This window comes from Urocitellus parryii, chromosome 6 (assembly GCF_045843805.1).
Source record: "Urocitellus parryii isolate mUroPar1 chromosome 6, mUroPar1.hap1, whole genome shotgun sequence".
NCBI classification, from domain to species: domain Eukaryota; kingdom Metazoa; phylum Chordata; class Mammalia; order Rodentia; family Sciuridae; genus Urocitellus; species Urocitellus parryii.
The window spans coordinates 58891342-58911946 of record NC_135536.1 but is presented as its reverse complement, the minus strand read 5'-3'; positions in this window follow the sequence as shown (position 1 = coordinate 58911946).

Here is a 20605-nt window from a genome sequence, read left to right as displayed (position 1 = left end):
CTAGTGTGTCATGTTCCAGAGCAAACTTCTGAGAGCAAAAAATAGTGGCCAGACACAAGTGAGCTAATCTCTTTAAACTTCAGGTGAAAAACAATGGTTACTGAAGAATTCCATATGATATTAAGCTCTTCTTTAGGACTGATGACAAAAAAATATTGGAAGACATTAAGTGACTGTAATTTGTTATTTATAAGTACATATTGAAAGAAACTCTGAAAGGTAAACTTTAGGAAAAAGAAGAATCTAAAGAGAAGCACTAAAAATGCCACAGTGAATAAAGTAACAGAAATATGTTTTGGGAAATAAATTGGCATTTTCATAAATTCAAATTTGGAGGTCTATTAAAAATAATTATAGCCTAAACTATTAAAATATTACCAGTGTAATATTGCAAGTAGAAACATAGTAATTCATAAAACATTCTAATTTGAGAAAAGGATAAGAATAATAGAATAATTAGACTTTATTAAAATATGTATTGAAAATGCAAGGGAAATTTAAAACATTATATTATTATATAGTACTATATTATCTTAGTGAAGTTGTAGGGGTAGCAAGTCAGAGAGAGAACAAAGAAAACAATCTATAGGAAAGAGCAAAGTTAAAAACGGTGGCTCTGCGTCATGAACCAAGAAAATCAGACAGGCAGCATGGTGGGTGAATAATCAAGAATTAGGGGAAACTTTACTCAAACTTAATATTGAACACTCAAAACAGATTGTGAAATCAGGAGATCTTGTATAATAAAATAAGGGGAGGGCTGGGGATGTGGCTCAAGTGGTAGTGAGCTCGCCTGGCATGCATGTGGCCCAGGTTCGATCCTCAGCACCACATACAAACAAAGATGTTGTGTCCTCGGAAAACTAAAAAAAATAAATATTAAAATTCTCTCCCCCTCCTCTTGCTCTCAAATAAATAAATAAATAAATAAATAATAGGGAAAGATCTACAGCCTCACAACCATGAGAGTAGCTGAATTCTCAAACTAGAACAGTCCCTACATGAACACAGTAAACACATGAAGAAATTAAAGGAACTCCCATTCTCAGGAAGACTAAGGTGTGTTTGGGTATGGAGAGTTTAGGGATTAGAGACACTGCTTGGAAAAACAGTAAGTTGTGCTACATAGTATCCATGTATGGGAGGAAAGCCACCATCTCTCTCTGTAGTATGCACTGAGGACAGCAGAAGGAACCATTTACAGCCACAGCATGGGGGCAGCAGTTGAAGGAGCCAATTCTGAGCACATCCAAGTCTGGCTCAAAATATAAGCCAGGCAAACCCATGCTGTGTGACAGAGAATGTGTCTAAAGGACCAGGAGAAAATCAAGTGTGGAGGAGAAATACACAGAGGAATACTGGGTATTCCACCTCCCCTTTCAGTCTGGCTGCTTGCAGGACTGGCTGGGAGAGAAGTGTCTGACCAGAATTCAAAAGGTCAGGGGCAGGACAGATTGAATTCAGAGACTGAATCAGAGACCAGGAAATACAGGGTCCATAGGTGGATAGGAAAATACATATTACTCGCATGGATTGCATAAATAAGCAAGGGTTTTTATCTCATCAGATAAAGTGAAAGTCAAGCCAAAGTTAATCATAAGGGACAAAGAAGGACCTTTCATACTGTTTAAAGAAATAATACATCAATAAGACATAAAAATCATAAATACTTATGCCCCCCAAAATGGAGAATCTGTGCACGTCAAGCAATCCTTTTCAATTTCAAGAATCAAATAGACAAAAACACAATAATAATGGGTAACTTTAATATACCTCTCTCACCACTGGATAGATTCTCCAAACAAAAAGTAAACAAGTAAACTATGGAACTGAATAATACAATCAATAATTTCGACTTAACAGACATATATAGAGTATTTTATCAATCAATGACTGAATACAATTTCTTCTCAGCAGCACAGGAATCTTTCTCTAAAATAGACCATATCTTATGACATAAAGTAACTCTTAACAAATATAAAACATAAAGATAATACCTGCATTCTATCAGCTCATAATGGAATGTAACTAGAAATCAATGATAAAATAAAAAAAATAGTAGTCTAACATCTGGGAACTAAAATAATATGCTATTAAATGATGAATGGATAACAGAAGAATTCAGGGATGAAATAAAAAATATACTTAGAATTAAGAATAGCAATAAAATATATCAAAACCTCTGGGAAACTATGAAGGTAGTACTAAGAGGAAAGTTTATTGCATTGAGCTCATTCATTAAAAGAATAGAAAGTGACAAAATAAATAATCTAACAGTATACCTCAAAGTCCTAGAAAGAGAAGAACAAATCAACAACAAAAACAGTAGAAGACAGGAAATAATTAAAATCAGAGCTGAATGAATTTGAAACACAAGAAACATTTCAAAACTTTGACAAAAGAGAAAGTTTGTTCTTTGAAAAAATAAATAGATAAACCCCTAGCCAGCCATGCTAATGAAAACCCAAAGAGAGAAAACTCAAATTACTATAACACATGATGAATAGTGAAATATCAATATAGACACTACTGAAATACAGAAGATAATAAGAAACAATTTTGAAAATTTATACTCCATTAAAATAGAAAATCTTGAATACATTGACAAATATCTAGAGTCATGACCTACCCAAACTGAATCTGGAGGACATACACAATTTTAGCAGATCAATTTCAATCAATGAAACAGACAACAACATTGAAGGCTTGCTCACTAAAAAAAAGCCTACAATCAGGTTGATTCTCAGCTGAGTTCTATTAGACCTTCAACAAATAATTAACACTAGAACTCCTCAAATTAATCCATGAAATAGAAAAGGAAGGAACCTTTCTAAACTCATTCTATAAAGCTAGTACCTCCCTAATACCAAAACCAGACAGATAAATCAAGGAAAGAAAACTTCAGACCAATATCCCTGATGAACATAGGTGTAAAAATTCACAATAAATGTCTGGCATACTGCACACAAAAACATGTTAAACAGATGGTGCGCCACAATCAAATGAGTTTCATCCCAGGAATGTAATGTTGGTTCAATATATGGAATTCAATAAACATAATTCATCACATCAATAGTCTTAAGGATAAGAACCATATGATTATCTCAATAGATGTATAAAAAGCATTTGACAAAATACAGCACCTCTTCATGTTCAAAAAAATAGAAAAACTAGAGATAGTAGCAACATGTCTCAACATTGTAAAGACTATCTACATTAAACCCAAGGCCAACATCATTCTAAATGGAGAAAAATTGAAAGTGTTCCATATAAAAACTGGAACAAGACAAAGCTTACTTCTCTCACTACTTTTATTCAATATCATCATTGAAACTGTAGCCAGAGCAATTAGACAAGAGAAAGAATTTAAAGTAATATGAATAGGAAAAGAAGAACTCAAATTATTTCTGTTTGTCAATGAGGTACTTCTATATTAAGAAGACCCAAAAAATTCCACTAGAAAACTTCCAGAATTAATAAATGATTTCAGCAAAGTAGCCAGATATAAGATTAACACTCATAAATCAAATGCATTCCTACAGAAGACAGAAAGATCTCCCATGCTCTTGGATAATATTGTCAAAATGGCAATACCACCAAAAGTGTTATGCAGATTTAATGCAATTACTATTAAAATCCTGATAACATTCTTCATGGAAATAGGGAAATCATGAAAGTCATTTGGAAAAATAAGAGAACCAGAATAGCCAAAGAAATCCTTAGCAAGTAAAGCAGGAGACTTCACAATACCAAACTTTAAACTATACTACAGAACCATAGTAAAAAAACAGCATGATATTGGTACCAAAACAGATACATAGACCGATGGTACAGAACAGAAGACACAGAGACAAAACTACATAAATACAGTTATATCATGCTAAACAGAGTTGCCAAAAACATACATTGGAGAAAAGATAGTCTATTCAACAAATGGTGCTGTGAAAACTGGAAATCCATATGTGGTAAAATAAAATTAAGCCCTATCTCTCACCCTACACAAAACTCAACTCATAGTAGATCAAGGACTTAGGCAGTAGAAAAGAGACCCTGCACCTAATAGAAGAAGAATTAAGTCCAAATCTCCACCATTTTGGCTTAGGAAATGACTTCCATAAGAAGACTCCTAAAGTGCAAGAAGTAAAATCAAGAATCAATAAATGGGATGGAATCAAACTAAAAAGCTTCTTCATGAAACAGGAAACAACAACAACAAAAAATAACATGAACAAAGAGCCTACAAAATGGGAGAAAATCTTTACCTATTGCACCTCAGAGCATTAATTTCCAAAATATATAAAGAAATCAAAAAAAGTTAACACCAACAAACCCAAATAACCCAATCAATAAATCCCAGTACCCCCTAAAAAACTGTTCATTTGATTTGTTTAATAACTTAACAAATTCATCTAAAACAATTTTGGAGGATAAAAATTTAAAAAAAATAGCTAAGTAAGCTTAAAAATCAAGAGTAAGATCAGAAATCAGTTTCAAAACATTAAAACACTAGCCTTACCCATGAAGGAGATAAAAACAGACCAGAGAAACATGAGGGATGGACCCTCCTGTGTGTACAGAATTTAGCATATAATAAAAAAGACTAGTGACTGTATTTGAAAAACTGGCTTACTATGAGGGGAAAAATAAATATGAATCTCCACCCAATGTGAAAAGGTAGATGTTAGATAGGTTAAACAGCTAAATGGAAAAGGTAAAAAAATATGAATTTACAAGACAAAAGAAAGTAACAACTTAGTAACATATATATTATATGATTTATAGAAATTGGCTCATACAATTATGGAAGACAAAGTTGGAGAACTAGGAAAGCTTTAATTCCCTTGGAGTCCCAAGGCCTGAGGAACCAGAAATGCCAGTGTCTAAAGGCAAGAAAAGACAGAATGTCTCAGCCAAATAAAAGAAAATTCACCCTTCTACATTTTGTGCTATTCTGGCCCTAAATAGATTGGATTGCATGATGCTCACCACATTTGACCCAGTTCAAATGTTAATCTTTTCCAGAAGCACCTTCACAGGACACAGCCAGACATAATGTATTACAAGCTATCTGTGTATACCTTACATAGCCCAGTCAAATGGACATAAAATGAACAATCACAGTAGGTGTCATAGGAATGGAAAGTATTGTGTATAGGAAAACAAACACTTATTTGGATGCAAGGGCTATTATTTACTGAGTATATAAGTAAAGCTAGTCACTCACTTATTTTTCCCTCTATGCAGTGGAGATAGATTTATTCATTAAAGCCCTATTGTACGAATTGGAAATAACATTAAGCATGTAAGATAGAGAGTGGCACAGAATATACATTTTAAGTATTGGAGTGATTTTTCCTTTAAGTTGTTTCTGTCCTCTAATAAAAGCTTAGTAAGGGTTTTAGAAAATGACTAAATCAGCTGTTAGAAAGAAAAGTCCTCTACCCATAACTACTGCTTCTCAATTCCAATGAGAAGTGTCACATCCAAAAAGGAGAGAAAGAGAGAAGTAAGTAATGTAATTATTGCTCCTTAATAAGGAGAGACTAGAGCACTTGGAGAGACTACAGAATCTTCGTGCACTTGATTAGGCTGAAATAACTCCTACCAAAACAGTTTAACTGCTTTTGAGTGTCCTACTTGAAAATATGAACCATTAAGAATTTGTTTTAGAAATTAGATGATGCTAACAGAAAGGTCATCTGCCCCAGTTTAGAAAATAACATTTTTATGATAATCTTTTAACTTTAAATTCCTGTCTTTTTGTCATAAGAAATTACTGCTTCTCAGATCCTTACCCTTCTTATCTCTGCTGCATTGACTTTGTAAATACCAACTGTGAATTCATAGACTGAGTTTGTAACTTATTTGTAAAGATTTCTCAATTGGCAGCAGTTGTTCCAGAGCCCAACTTACCTCTGAGGGCAGGTTGTTTCTTGAAGAGAAACTATGAGCTTCCTCATTTTTATAAAAGTTATGATTATTTGGTATTTGCTAATTTTAAGCAATATTGTTCTGCTTTGGTATGGTCAACATAATTATATCCTTTCGAGTATATGCACTGAACAGTATGTTTTCAAGTGGCCGATTATACTGGTGAAATCAAAGGAGGAAGTAGCACAAAGCGAAAATCAGAGACAAAAGAACCATAATAACTCAGACACAAACTGCTCAGTGTCAGCTATCTCCAAAGAACACACACAAATGTTCTGTAATAGTCGTAAGTGCATAACGTTTTATGTTTGAAAGGAAAAGTGCTCCAAGCCTGGAAAGGTAGATTAGGAATCTGAACTATCCTTATAGAAGGTAAAGTTCTGCAAGGAAGGCTTTTTAGCAATGAGTCACTCACTACTCAAGGGCTTCAGAAGCATCTATTAGACTCTAGAATAGAAATCACTCAGCCAAAGATGATAAGTGAACAGAATAATTTATAATTTCATATCTGAATTAATTCTCTCAAGAATTAATTCTGAATGTAGCTCTATAAATCACCTCCTCATTCTAGTGATCCTCTGATTCTGCCTCACACGTTCTACTAAAAAAAATGTGTGTGGTCCTATAGGATAAATGATTCTTATAATTCTTATTTCATTCATTTCATTTAGTGTTGGATGATCCATATTCTGCACTTTAGTATTACTTTCAAATACTTTCATACCTAACGCCATCTTTGAAATTAACCTGCTTTAAAAAAGAATTGCAGGAGATTATAGCAGGATTTATGCCTCACCTTCATTAAATCCTTTGGAGAATATTTCACTAACAATAAATGATCTTATCTTTTCTACCCTTTGTATGTATTTCTCCTTCATTATTAAGCAAAATTGGACAGGATGAAGTGATAATTTTTTCAAATAATATTTCATGTATTTTATTTTTAATAATATATTTTCTGGAAGCTAAGAAATACACAGGAAAGTATATCTTCCCTACTGCTAGAAAAATAACTACTTAACCAGTGTGTTCCCTTTATAGTGTTATTTAGCATTATTCCACAAAAGCAGATTTTATATTACTAGTTGGAATTATTGCCTAATTCTGTCTCATTCTTTTGACCACAATTTCAAATATGTAACATTGCAATTTATATTGAAAAAACATCATTGAGTAAGTAAATATAGAATTGGTATTAGATATATTTTTATAAATATTGAAATAAATCACACATCTAGTCTTCTCTATGGACACTTTTTTTTGCAGAAAATAGCATATACAGAAGGACAGTGAATGCAGACTAGCAATTTCTAATGCTGTAGAATCAGGATATAGTTCTATGTCAATATTTCAAAGAAATCAATGCTATTTATTACTCATTTTATTATGCTAAACCCAGAGACCCACCCACTGATTCCTCTAGCTAGGGTCTCTGGTGGTATTTTAATACTCTGTTCCCCCCAACCACCATGATCTTTACACTCTCACTGGTTAACTTAGCTACAAAAGTCACTGATTAACTTTGAGCGTATCTACAGAAAGTCACATACATAATCAATGATAGTGAACAGTGTGCATGTCATCTCTTCAAAGTGCAAATTTTAAAAGAAATACTGAGACTTGTGTTCATATGATTATCTTTCCCCAATATTAGTAAATTTGGACTTATGTAATTGTATATTTCTGGTAAGACTGGGATAGGAGTATATGAAAAACTAATTTTTTAGTATATTTGTAGTACCAAATTTGTTTGAGTGAAAATTCCAATTGCCATATGAATATGGCAATATTCTAAAATATGACAGGCATGATTTTAACCAATTTCATATCCTAATGGCTCTCCCCTGAGTTCACTCTTCTTCAAACCATATCAACTTCTTAGCTGTTATTTAAAACATTAGGTTTGCTTCTGCAGACCTAAAACATTAGTCTTGTGGCTTCTGTACCTGCTGTTCCCTTTGCTAAATGATTCTCTCCCAGGTATTTGCTCATTCAAGTAATGTCATCTTCACAGGGAGGCCTGCCATCTCTCATACAGCACATTCCCCTCAGACAGGCAGGCATCTTATCCTACTTCTCCACTTTTATTTTTTTCTTTAGAAACTATAATGAATTAAATACCATGTTTTATACATATTTTGCTTCCTAAGTCTGTAGTATCATCCTGGTAAATTTAAGAGAGGGTTTTTTTCCCTGCTTCATTCTTTATATATAGAACTTAGAGAAGTGCATTTCAACTATTAGGTTATCAAAAATATTTGATGTGTAAAATAATAAATTATGAATTTTTTGTGGACTTTTATGAAGCATTTTTTATATCATTTTGTATAGGAGCGTTTGAAAAAAATAGAATTTGAAGAAATCAGAACATGCTTGAAAAAACACTTTTAAATTAAAGCTTTTGTTTTTATCTTTTTAAGCATTAATATGAGCATTCCATTTTAACCTTCAATTTCAAGATTTTTAAAAGGTGTTAAACGTTAGTACAGCTAGAAAGATGATGAATTGCTTAAGACAATTCACCCATTAAAAAGAAACCATTAATAATATCACAGATGAATAATTTCAGCTATAGAAAAAGTATCATGAAGCCAATTTATATTGCAATTTTTAGCACTGGCACATTTAGAGTGTGTTTAGTTTTTAGAAGGATAAGCAGAGCCTAAAGCTTCCTTGATTTATATAAAATTCCTTAGAAATTTGCCACCATCTCATTATCTTTTTTGTTACTTTTTGGGGAAAAGTTTCATATTGGGGGAAAACATAAAAAGCTAGCATCAACAATTTTAGCCTATATATAATAATGCAAAAACTAAAAAATCAAAAACAAAAACAACAAAAAAAATTATTCATTTGTTCATCATTTGAAGTTATTTTTCTGTAAAAAGAGTTCTTTGCCTTAGGAAACTGAATTAGCTTTTTTTTTCTAGTTGTCTCATTTCAATGGTTATGTATGTGTTATGATTTTAACTTGTTTTTCAAAAGCTCCTAATATAGAAACGTATTAATGCAGGACTATTCAGGTCTAAAATGATTAGATTATAAGAGCTGCAACCTAAACAGTCCATCTAGTTTTAAAGGACTGGGTGTTAACTATAAGTAGGAGGGGATGTGGCTGAAGGAGGTGTACCCTAGAAGAGTTCATTTTCCTTGTGGCTCTTCCCACTTTTCTCTCTCTGCTTCCTGAATGCCATGAATAGAGTGGTATTCCTCTACCATGCCATTCTGCCATCACATTTTGCCTCACCTTGGGCTTAGAGCAATGGATTCAGCCAACTATAGGATAAACCCTCTGGATCCATGAGCCAAAATAAAATTTTTCTTCTCTAAGGTGTTCTTATAGGTTATTTTGGTCACAGTGATGAAACCCAGCTAACACAGAAATCTATACCTAGAAGCTGGGTCCTTCCTGTGACTGAAGTGACCATGTAATTTGAAAGTATTTGGAAATGGTTTATAGGAGGTGTTTTAAAAAGTTTGAAGATGAAGACTAGAGAAGCATAGACTATTGTAAGCAGAGCTTAATGCATGATTCTGGTGGAAGCTCTGATGACCAAAATGTCATTAGGACTGCAGATAGCAAAGATTGTGCTCAAGAGGTTTTAGAAGTAAATGCAGATTCTATTGGGAAATGGACTACAGTGCATTCATGTTACAATATGGCAAAAAACTTTTGTTTACTTTTCCCATGTCCTATGACTTAATGTGAGTCTAAATTTAAAGGTGAAAAACTAATTAATCAGGCAGAGGACATTTTAAGGCAACACAGCATTCAGGCAGTGGCATCGATTTTGCTGGCGACTGTTAGCCAGATTTAACATGAAAATCAAGCACAAAAAGCAGAGAAAGAATATATTTGAAACTTGCAACTTGACCAGAAAAGTGCATGTAAACTTTGGACAAGCAAGATGTGATTGTTAAAAAGATTATAGCTCCTAAAGAGATGCTAAGCACTTTGCACAAAGACGATAGAAAAGATGACTTGAGATGAATAGAAAAGATGACTCATAAATTTGCAAAACCACATCCATTATAGGCTCCAGGGGATAGAAGAGTGAATTACTTTGAGAAAAGATGTTGGGGTTCCCTTCTTGCACAGGAGTGCCTAGGAAGTTGTTTCATTATGCTCAGCAGCCCAAGCATTCAAATACTGCTGTAGGCATTACTCCATGTGGCCAGTTACTTCACAGGCTGACACCAGAGTCATGGAGGATTCCACAGAGATTTAAAAGAAAGGAGTAAAAGCCAGGCAAAATATAGCAGGCTCATAATCCCTGTGGATTATGAGGGCACTGTGTAAAGCTGTGAAGGTGAAGGTAAAGCTGGAATGTAGACTCCAGGAATTAAGAGATTCCAGTAGTGTGTCTGCTGAGGAAAGCTGCTGACTGTGGCATGAGCCAAACTAAAAGAGAGTCCATGTGTGCTGCAACTGGCAAGGTTAAAGGGTGGGGTTGCCCAACCTAATTGGAGAGAGCATCTCACCACCATGTACCCTAGATGCTATATGTGGTGTTATGGGACCTATTCTCCTGGCTGGGTTTTATTCTGACTTTGGTCCCATCTCTTTCTTTGTGCCCTTGCTCCTCCCTTTCAGAAGAATGTCACTGCCTATTGGATATATTTAACTTGCTTTTGATCATTACTGGGGTTCAGAGTCAAGAGTTTGCCTTGAGTTTCAGGTAAGAGTTTATACTTGTACTTTGGGGCAATGCTAGACCCTGTTATGACCATGGGTGTCTTGGAAATAAATTAAATGCATTTTGAATTGTGAGATGTATGTGTGCTTTTGGGAGCTCTGGGCATTATGATTTGGATAGGAGATGTCCTCAAAAGCTCAATTGTTAATGCATGATTGTTAGGAGGTGAAATATTTGGTTTGTAAGAGCTGCAAACTAATTAGTTCCATTAGTTTGAATGGACTTGGTGGTAACTATAGGTAGGGGGGCATGAATGAAGGAGGTGGGTCTTCCCTAGAAGGGTTTATCTTTCCTGCAGCCTCCCCCTACCATCTTTCTCCTTCTTGATTCTGGCAAGAACTTAGCAGCTTTAATCTACTTCACACTTTGACCTTGATACTTCACCTCACCTTGTGTCCAAAGAAATGAAACTAGCTAAGCATGTAAGGGACCGGCGAACGACGGAGGAAGAGACCACCAAGAGACCAACTCATGCAACAGCAAAAGGGGGTTTATTGCAGATCCAGCACGCTGGGGCTCCGTGCTCACTCAAGAAGGGAGAGCGGCCAAGAGCCCAGAGCAGGGGTTAAGCAGTGCTTAAGTACACTTTTGGGGAGGGCGGGGACTTTGCATACATCAGAGCAAATCATCATGAGGTGCGGGAAAATTAAACAACAACTCTCAAACACGGGAACAGGTCGGGCGGGGGTGATAGGTAAGTTCTAAAGCAGGGTATACATTCAAACTGATTGGTTTAGGCCCTGAGGTGCCTAGGTGCTGAGCTGCACTGAGTCCAGGTTGTTAAGCAACTAAGTGGTCAGGGTTAAGCAGCTAAGTGGTCAGGGGGGATTTGACACATATCTAATGGGCAGTTCCAGGAATTGTCTTAACTGCCACAGGAATTTCAGGTTCTGAGTGCAGTTTAGGAACTTTACAATACCTAGTCCTTTACATTTTAACTTTAGTTTCTTTTATCCTTTCAAGCACAGACTGAACCTTTGAAATTGTGAGCCAAAATAAACATTTCTTCATCTAAGATGTTAATGTCTGATATTTCTGTCACAACAAAAAATCTTAACTATAACAGCATGTTTAATTTTTAACAGCAGTTTCATAAGAATGGAGATGTGATATTAGCCTCATCTTGGCAGAGCTGCTTATTATTTCTCTTCTATTGTTCTTGGAACTATTTTCTTGTTAATGCTGAACGATCTATATTCTTATAGCACTTAATTTGTCAAATGCCATTAGAAAGAAAGACCTCTATATGATCGGTTGGATATTATCTTCTAATTTTTTTCATTTATACTTAAATCTTGTTGCAGGTAGACTCATTCTACTGCAATCATTAAGTATGTATGTTTTGCAAGATTACTAGAAATGAGTAGATAAGTTCAGAACAGAATGGAACAATCTAGAATAAAAGATAGGTAAGGTAAAGTTAGGAGTAGGTTCAGTACTCAAAATGTACACCACAAAGAGTGTATTTTTTCTCACTATAGGCCAAAATTTCACTTTTGTGCTTCCTAGAAGCCAAAACAAAAGGAAAGCACAAGAAACTGATATAGAAAATTCTTATGACACAGTCCAATAGTTCAGAATATTTCTCTATGAAATTCAGACAGGGGCTGGGATTGTGGCTCAGCGGTGGAGCGCTCTTGCCTGGCATGGGCAGGACCCAGGTTTGATCTTCAGCACCACATAAAAATAAAGGCATTGTGTTGTGTCCATCTATACCTAAAAAATAAATTAAAAAAAAAGAAATTTCAGACAGAGCCCATTATAATAAAATAGATTATTATAAAAAATTCAGCAATGTATTTCATAAATCTTATTTTAAATAGTGTATAATATGGGTGAGGCACAAAATATATATGTAGATAAAAGAATGAATTAATTTGAACTTTACCATTGTCATGGTTTTTATCATTCATTTAGCAAATAAAGCTCTGAATTAAACCCAGAAATATTAAGAATAAACAGTGCATTCAGATTCTAGATATTTGTGGGGATTGCAACTTAAACATAAAGGGAGTTATCAAGCACTAAGTTAAATGAATAATTTTAATATAAGATTTAACAAAGAACTATAAAAGAAAATAATATAAAAGGTTAATAATCCAGTTTAGGGGTAAAGGAACATGAATAACATATCTCAGTCTTACAAAGTATCTATTCATGAATTGTAAGTTAAATTTAAAAATAGCTTATGTCTATTTGGGATGGGACGTGAGTAGGAATGAGATCACTTGGCCAATTTTGTCACAAAAAATAGAGAGTGACATTTCTGATTTTTGTTTTTCCCTTTGTTATGGTTATTTTGGGGCCCTTCTACTGCTAAACAAGGGGGCTGAGAACATTCCACCCTCCACTCTGTGGAATCAGGAAGGAAAATGTGTGAAGGGCAGAAAACAATAAAAGACATATAATTAACCAAATAATAAGTAAATCTAGCAATACATAAAATAACAAGATATATTTATTAAAATTAAAAATTCAACAAACATTTTAAGCAATATATTGGGCTTATCTGAAGGAGAATTGGTAGCATAAATGATAAATCTGAACAATTAGCCAAGAAAGCAGAATGATTAAAAAAAGCAAAGCACTAAATACCATTAAAAATCTGTGGAGTGACATGAAAAGAATAGAAATTTTTATTATACTCACGGAAGTATAGAATAGAGAAAAAGAGATAGAATTTTTATGTGAAAAGGTTTTTGTTAATTTTTTCTTTGTTTTTTTACTTATACATGACAGTGGAGTATATTTTGACATATTTATACAAACATGGAGTATACCTTATTCTAATTAGGATCCCAGTCTTGTAGTTTTGCATGATGTGGAGATTCACTGTAGTGTATACATAGGAAAATTAAGTCAGATTCATTCCACTGCTTTTCCTATTCCTGTACCCCCTACATTCCCTTCATTCCCTTATGTCTAATAGGGAATTTCTATTCTTCCCCTCCCTTCTCCCATTTTTGTGTGTTAGCATTCACATATCAGAGAGAACAACTGAACTTTTTTCGGGGGAGGCAGGGATTGGCTTACTTTGCTTAGCATAATAGTCTCCAGATCCATCCATTTACCAGCAAAAGTCATAATGTCATTCTTTTGTGGCTGAGTAATATTCCATTGTGTATGTATGTCACATTTTCTTTATCTATTTATCTGTTGAAGAACACCTAGGTTGGTTCCAGAGATTAGCTATTGTGAATTGAACTGCTATAAACATTGATGTGGTTGCATCAATGTAGTATGCTGATTTAAGTTTTGGGGGGTATATACTGAAGAGTGGAACAACTGGGTCAAGTTGTGGTTCTGTTCCAAGGTGTATTGAGATTCCTTAATTTTTTTAATAATGAAAAAAGAAATTCTAAGTCTTCAGATACAAGAAAGAAAAGAGGTACTGAACAAGATAAAAATGAATCTGGGTCCATATATACCATTCTGAAACTAAACCCAATAAGATGTAAAGAAAATCTTAGAAGGTACACAGGAAAAAATAGCATAAAATGCACAAATATTAGTCTGAATACACACATCTAAAAAAATGTATGTCTGTAAACAATAGGTTAATATCTCAGAAACATGAGTGAGGGTGTATCTGTCTACCCAAGAGTTGTTCTCTATCTAGTAAAGTTATTATTTAAACATGGCAAAAAAGAAAAAAGAACACTGAAACAATATCCTATCCCCATACTTCAACATAAATTCTAAAGAGTAAACTAATGTGTTCATCAGTTTGTCATCACTATGACCAAAATACCTGAGAAGGACAAATTAAAGCAGGGAAAGTTTATATTGCCTTACAGTTTCAGAGATTTAGTCCATTGTGCTGGGCCCGAGGTAAGAGAGAATATCATTGCTGAAGGGAGTGGAGGAGTTATTCTCTTCTATTCATGGCAGTCAGGAAGCAGAGAAAGAGGGAGGAGAAAAGTGCAGCAGTCTGGCTGCAGCAAAATAACTGGGGGGTGACGAATAACTTGTGTACATTGATATAGCAGGAGTAGGAGCCCTTTATTGTAGGACTGGATCGGTATTTATACATTCCACACAGCTTATCTTAATTAGCATAAACTAGATACATCAGTCAACCAATAAGAAATCTCCACACTTAATGGCTCCCTGGCATTACTTCATAAACCACTCCCTCTGGCAAAATGCCAGGCGCCATCCAGACTTGTTTACAGACTCTAACAGAAAAGGGCCATAGGGAAGATATACCCTTCCAAGGCACTTCCCCTGTGGCGCAACTCCTCCAGCCATGTCCTACCTGCCTGCAATTACCACCTAAGTGAGTTCATCAAAACTAAAATGGACTGGCTAGGTTATAGCCCTCAAAATCCAATCATTTTACCTCCAGATATTCTTGCATTAAGACTTTTTGATGGACACCTCGAACCAAAACCTTAACAGTAGGAAACAGATGAAAGAACAACACAAATAAGTAAAACTGTACATATTTTGCTAAATAAAACAATTGGTTTTATAGGTTTAAAAATAAGATGAAATTAAAATATTTAGTAAACTCTGAGAGTTTTAAGAATTTTAAGCCTACATATATGTATAGTTTTAAATCTTTCTCTATGTAATTATATATATATGATTTTAAGTCTTTCTGTATGTACTAAAAATATATATACACACACATATATATATATATATATATAATGTGTATATCTATCTATCTATATATATAGATATATATAGCTAAAATATCTAACAGGTGAAGCCAGGTATATATCTATCATTTCAAAAAGACAGAGAACATCCAAGTACCAAGAATAAATGTATAAAAACATAGAAAAAAAGAAAAATAAATAAATACAATTGATGTTCTAAAAGAATATGCAAAGAAGACACATAATCAATGGGAAACACCAAATAAAATGTTAAATATGTATACATCTTTATAAATATTCAGATTTAACTTTAAACAATTAAACTTCTCTGAAGACATAGAGATACCCCCAACTTGGATTTAAAATATTCTGTGGGGATGGGGGTATAGTTCAATTTTAAAGTACTTGCCTAGCATAAATGAGGTCCTGATTTCCATCTCTAGCAACATAAATAATAATACTGATAATAATAATAAATAAAAGTATACTATATACTGTTTAAAAGGTTTACCTTTTGCTAATTTAAATTTTTCTAGATTGTTTTCCTTCGATGTAGTTAAAATGATTTGTTTAAATAACTTATGATGTTGAAAACAAGGATGATATGTCAGGAAAATGAAAACAAAATAAAAGTGCAGCAATATTTATAGCAGAAAAGTATATTGGAAGATAAAAATACCAGTTAATAATCAATCTATTAATGAAAAATGAAAATTTAACTAAGAAGTCACATCTGTTATTCCACTTGTTTATATTAATACAGAACAAAAATATATACATCAGATAGAGCACTAATCTCTAGGGTATATAAAGAACTCAAAAAGCAAAGCACCAAAAAAAACAAATAACCCAATAAACAAAGGGGCCAAGGACATGAACAGACACTTCTCAGAAGAGGATATACAATCAATCAACAAATATATGAAAAATTGCTCATCATTTCTGGCAATTAGAGAAATGCAAGTCAAACTACTCTAATATATCATCTCACTCCAGTCAGAATGGCAGCTATTATGAAGACAAACAAGCATAAGTGTTGGCAAGGATGTGGGGGAAAAGGCACACTCATACATTGCTGGTAGGACTGCAAATTGATGCAGCCAATATGGAAAACGGTATGGAGATTCCTTGGAAATCTGGGAATGGAAACACCATTTGACCTAGCTATCCCTCTCCTTGGTTTATACCCAAAAGACTTAAAAACAGCACACTACAGGGACACAGCCACATCAATGTTTATAGCAGCACAATTCATGATAGCTAAAGTGTGGAGCCAACCTAGATGCCCTTCAGTGGATGAATGTATATAAAAAAGTGGTATATATACACAATGGAAATTTACTCAGCAATAAAAGAGAATAAAATCAGGGTATTTGCAGGTAAATGGATGGCATTGGAGAAGATAATGCTAGTGAAGTTAGCCAATCCACAAAAAACAAATGCAGAATGTTTTCTATGATATGAGGAGGCTGACTCATAGTGGGGTAGGGAGGGGGAGCATGGGAGGAATAGATAAATTCTAGATAGGTCAGAGGGGTGGGAGGGAAAGGGAGGGGGCAGGGGATTAGCAAGGATGGTGGAATGAGATGAACATGTATGAAGACATGAATTGGTGTCAACATACTTTGTATACAACCAGAGATTTGAAAAATTGTGCGGTATACATGTAATAAGAATTCTAATGCATTCTGCTGTCATTTATTTTAAAAAATCAATAAAAAAGATATATTCCAAATTAAATGATGCACTTTCATTTTTTAATGAAAAAGTTAGATAAAATTCATACTAGTTAAGGACAAACTAAGTTAACAATATAATTGTTTATTATTACCTAATTTTTAATATAGTTATATGGTATTATACAATATTTGGAATTGAATGACAATAATGCTCCTAAAAAAAATTGATGGAAAATGCCTAAAGCAGTTTCTGTGAAATAATTTATAGTACATATTTTAAAACAAGAGAGATCATTAGTGTTTCTTACAAATATTTTTAATATTTACCCTCTATTTTCTTACTCTTTGAAACTGGGTATAGCCATGTGACATTTTGACCAATGAATTTTGAGAGTCAGAATTCAACATGTCATGTTTGGGCTAAAATCTTAGAATCCCATTTGTGAAATACCATATCCCTTTTCTACTGCTACAAGTAATTGTGGCAATACGTGTCAAGTTAAGGCTTTCCTCTGGTGGATTTCAAATAAGTCTGAACTATGTGCAACACCTTTGATACTCAGCAAGTGGATTTGTGTTCCACACACTAATTCTCCAACAGCAGATGAACAATGTACAACTCAGTTCCGTTCAATTTTAACATGACCTAACTGGCTCTAGATTCATTTGTCACAAGGACTCAGACCCATAAGACCATCCCTACTGAAGAACCAATCTCAAGACTTAAACCCCTTATACTTCTTACAGAATGGTAATAAATAAGAGGTTTTCATGATCCCCTCCTTGGGTTTGATAATCTGCTAGAATGGCTCACAGAACTCAATAAGTGACTTGGCATATTATTATCAGTTAATTATAAAGGATATTGAAAGGAAACTGGGTGCAGTATTGACCAGTTGGACACCAAGAACAAGCAAAGCAAATTTATTGTCAGGAACCTGACAGGCTACCTCGAACAGAGAAAGCAGTAGCAGATTACTTCTTAGAGTTTCCTTTTGTAAGCAAGGTCATGGTTAAGGGGAGAGTTAGTCTTTGTGGTTGGCACAGTGAACACTACCTTGATTTCATGAAAAGCAAGTTCCTATTTCTTAAAGGCAGAAACATAGGCTTCTATTTCTCAAGAACAGAAGTAGACAGTTATTTCTTAATAAGAAGAAACTATTGTTGTAGTTATAAAATGGGGGTGGGGGAAAGGAAGATGGCTGCAGTTGTGCCAACAGATATGATTCAGGAACATCCCAGTGGAAGTTATGCACATGGCAACGCACGGAGGAGGTGGGGTGTTTGCAGAGGTTCTACGTGCCCTCTAGAAATATCACCCTCAGAAAACCTTGATTTATCCAATAACCCAGATGATCTTGGGACTTTATTTTTCAGAGATTTTATGGAGATTCCACAGACGTGGAATCTTTGACCATAGATCATTGATCATTAGGGATTAATTCAATCTCCAGTCCCACCTCCTTTCCCAGAGTTTGGTATGTTGTACTGAAAGTTCCAACACTCAAATCATGCCTTAGTCTTTCTGGTGACCAGGCTTTACCCCTGAAGTTATCTCTGGGTCATCCCCCATTACCAATTAACTCATTAACCCTTGAAGATTTATTTTTAACACCCCAGATATTCTGAAGGTCTTAAAAGCTCTTGTGTTACCCACAAGGGGCTAGAACTAAATAAGAGAAGATGTGCCTATCACTTCTATCACCCAGGAAATTACAAGCATTTCAGAAGCTCTATGCCAGGAATTGGGATGAAGACCAAATACATTGTTTGTTATATTACAATATAGTAATAAAGCTGAAAAGATAATTTCTGTCAATCAATATTGCACAGGTACTTTTCCAATATTTCAGAATTGATCAGCCTAGTTTAGACAACCTGGCTGATATCAGTATCATTTGATTTTTTTTTTTGAGAGACAGAGAGAGAGAGAGAGAGAGAGAGAGAGAGAGAGAGAGAGAATTTTAACATTTATTTTGTAGTTTTCGGTGGACACACCATCTTTTGTGTGTGGTGCTAAGGATCGAACCCGGGCTGCACGCATGCCAGGCGAGCGTGCTACTGCTTGAGCCACATCCCCAGCCCAGTATCATTTGATTTAAAAAGTTAAAAACAGAAAAATAGTCATTGAAGAGATTAATAAAATAAGACATCTGTCAATATTGTTCAAGTAAAAAGAAAATGAGATGCAAGTAAAGAATATTAAGTTCCTTAAAAGGGAACAATCATAAAAGCAATAGAACATAATAAATCACAGTGGGATACATTCATATATTCATACCAAATATTTATAAATAAATGGAAGAAAAATATCATAAAAGTACATAAACTAGTAAAGTAAATTAAAAAAAACAACACTTGAATCAAAATGAAGCCTTAATGAAAGTGAAATCCTTTTCAGAAACTCCTCCAAAAAAGCACCAAGCATAGTTTTATGTTAACCAAATCTTCAAACAAGAAGTTTCCCCCACATTGTATAAAATTTGGTGAATATAAGTTTCCCACTTCAATGAAGCCAACCTAACTTTATTACCTAAAAATTTATAGAACATTATCAAATTGAAAATTATGGCACATTGTTTAATTTTGAAAATTATTAAAATTTTTCTTAATAATAAACCTCACAAACTATATGCCTACATTCTCTAGTTGGCCACAATCCTTATATTCCCTGATTGCTGCAGACAGGTTAGAGTTTTCCTGAGATATTGATTTATTCAGCCACCAACCAGTTGGACAGCAATGAAAGTGTGAACTTTATGGTAAGATCTTATATATGGCTTTTGACAGTCCACTCCTTTCTCCCAAATTGACCGATAAATATTGGAATTACGTAAGTGTCAAGATCTTCAAAAATGTTGATATCACTGTCCTCTTGTCTTACACTCACTCTAATTCACACCATTATTATCTGCTACTTCCTGAGAACATTTTATTCATAATCTTAGAGTGTCTGAGAATTAATTTTAATTTAAGTTAATTGTAAAAAAACATATAATTGATAGCAATAAAAATTGTGCTGGGTGTTAACAGTGGTACACAGTGAATCTGAGTTATACAATTTTAGGTTCTTTTTTTTTTTTTTTTTTGGTGCTCGGGATTGAACTCAGGGCCTTGCGCATGGAAGGCAAGCACTCCACCAACTGAGCTATATCCCTAGCCCCTAGGTTCACTTTCTATTATTGCTTATATTCAAATATGTGATAAATATGACATTGGTGCTTCATCTTATTATTTTAATTTGCCCAATATATATTAGTATTTTTATGTGAAATACTTTATCCTTAACTCTGCACAACACAGACCTATTTCAGGTAAACTATTAAGTCCCAATTGAATTGGTTGCGAAGTCCAGAAGAAGAATCACTGAGGTCATTACCACAAGAAAGAAAACTAAAATGTCAAATACTGCCCATAAGGAATTTGCAGTACCTGACAAAAGGAATGTCAGCTGTATGCTGAATTTTATGTACTATGCCACATATTTGTAATGCTGTTTTAGGAATTTCTGGTATAGTTTCATTTTTATGATGAGTTAAATAGGTGGTAGAAGTATTCCACACATACTGTATTTGAAAGCAGTGGTGCACTTAGTTTAGTAGAATTATCTTGTCTGCTTTGTGGTTTCTACTTTATTTTTGTCAGGAAAAGTCAATGTATAAAAAATTTCTCCCAAAGCATTTTTATTTAA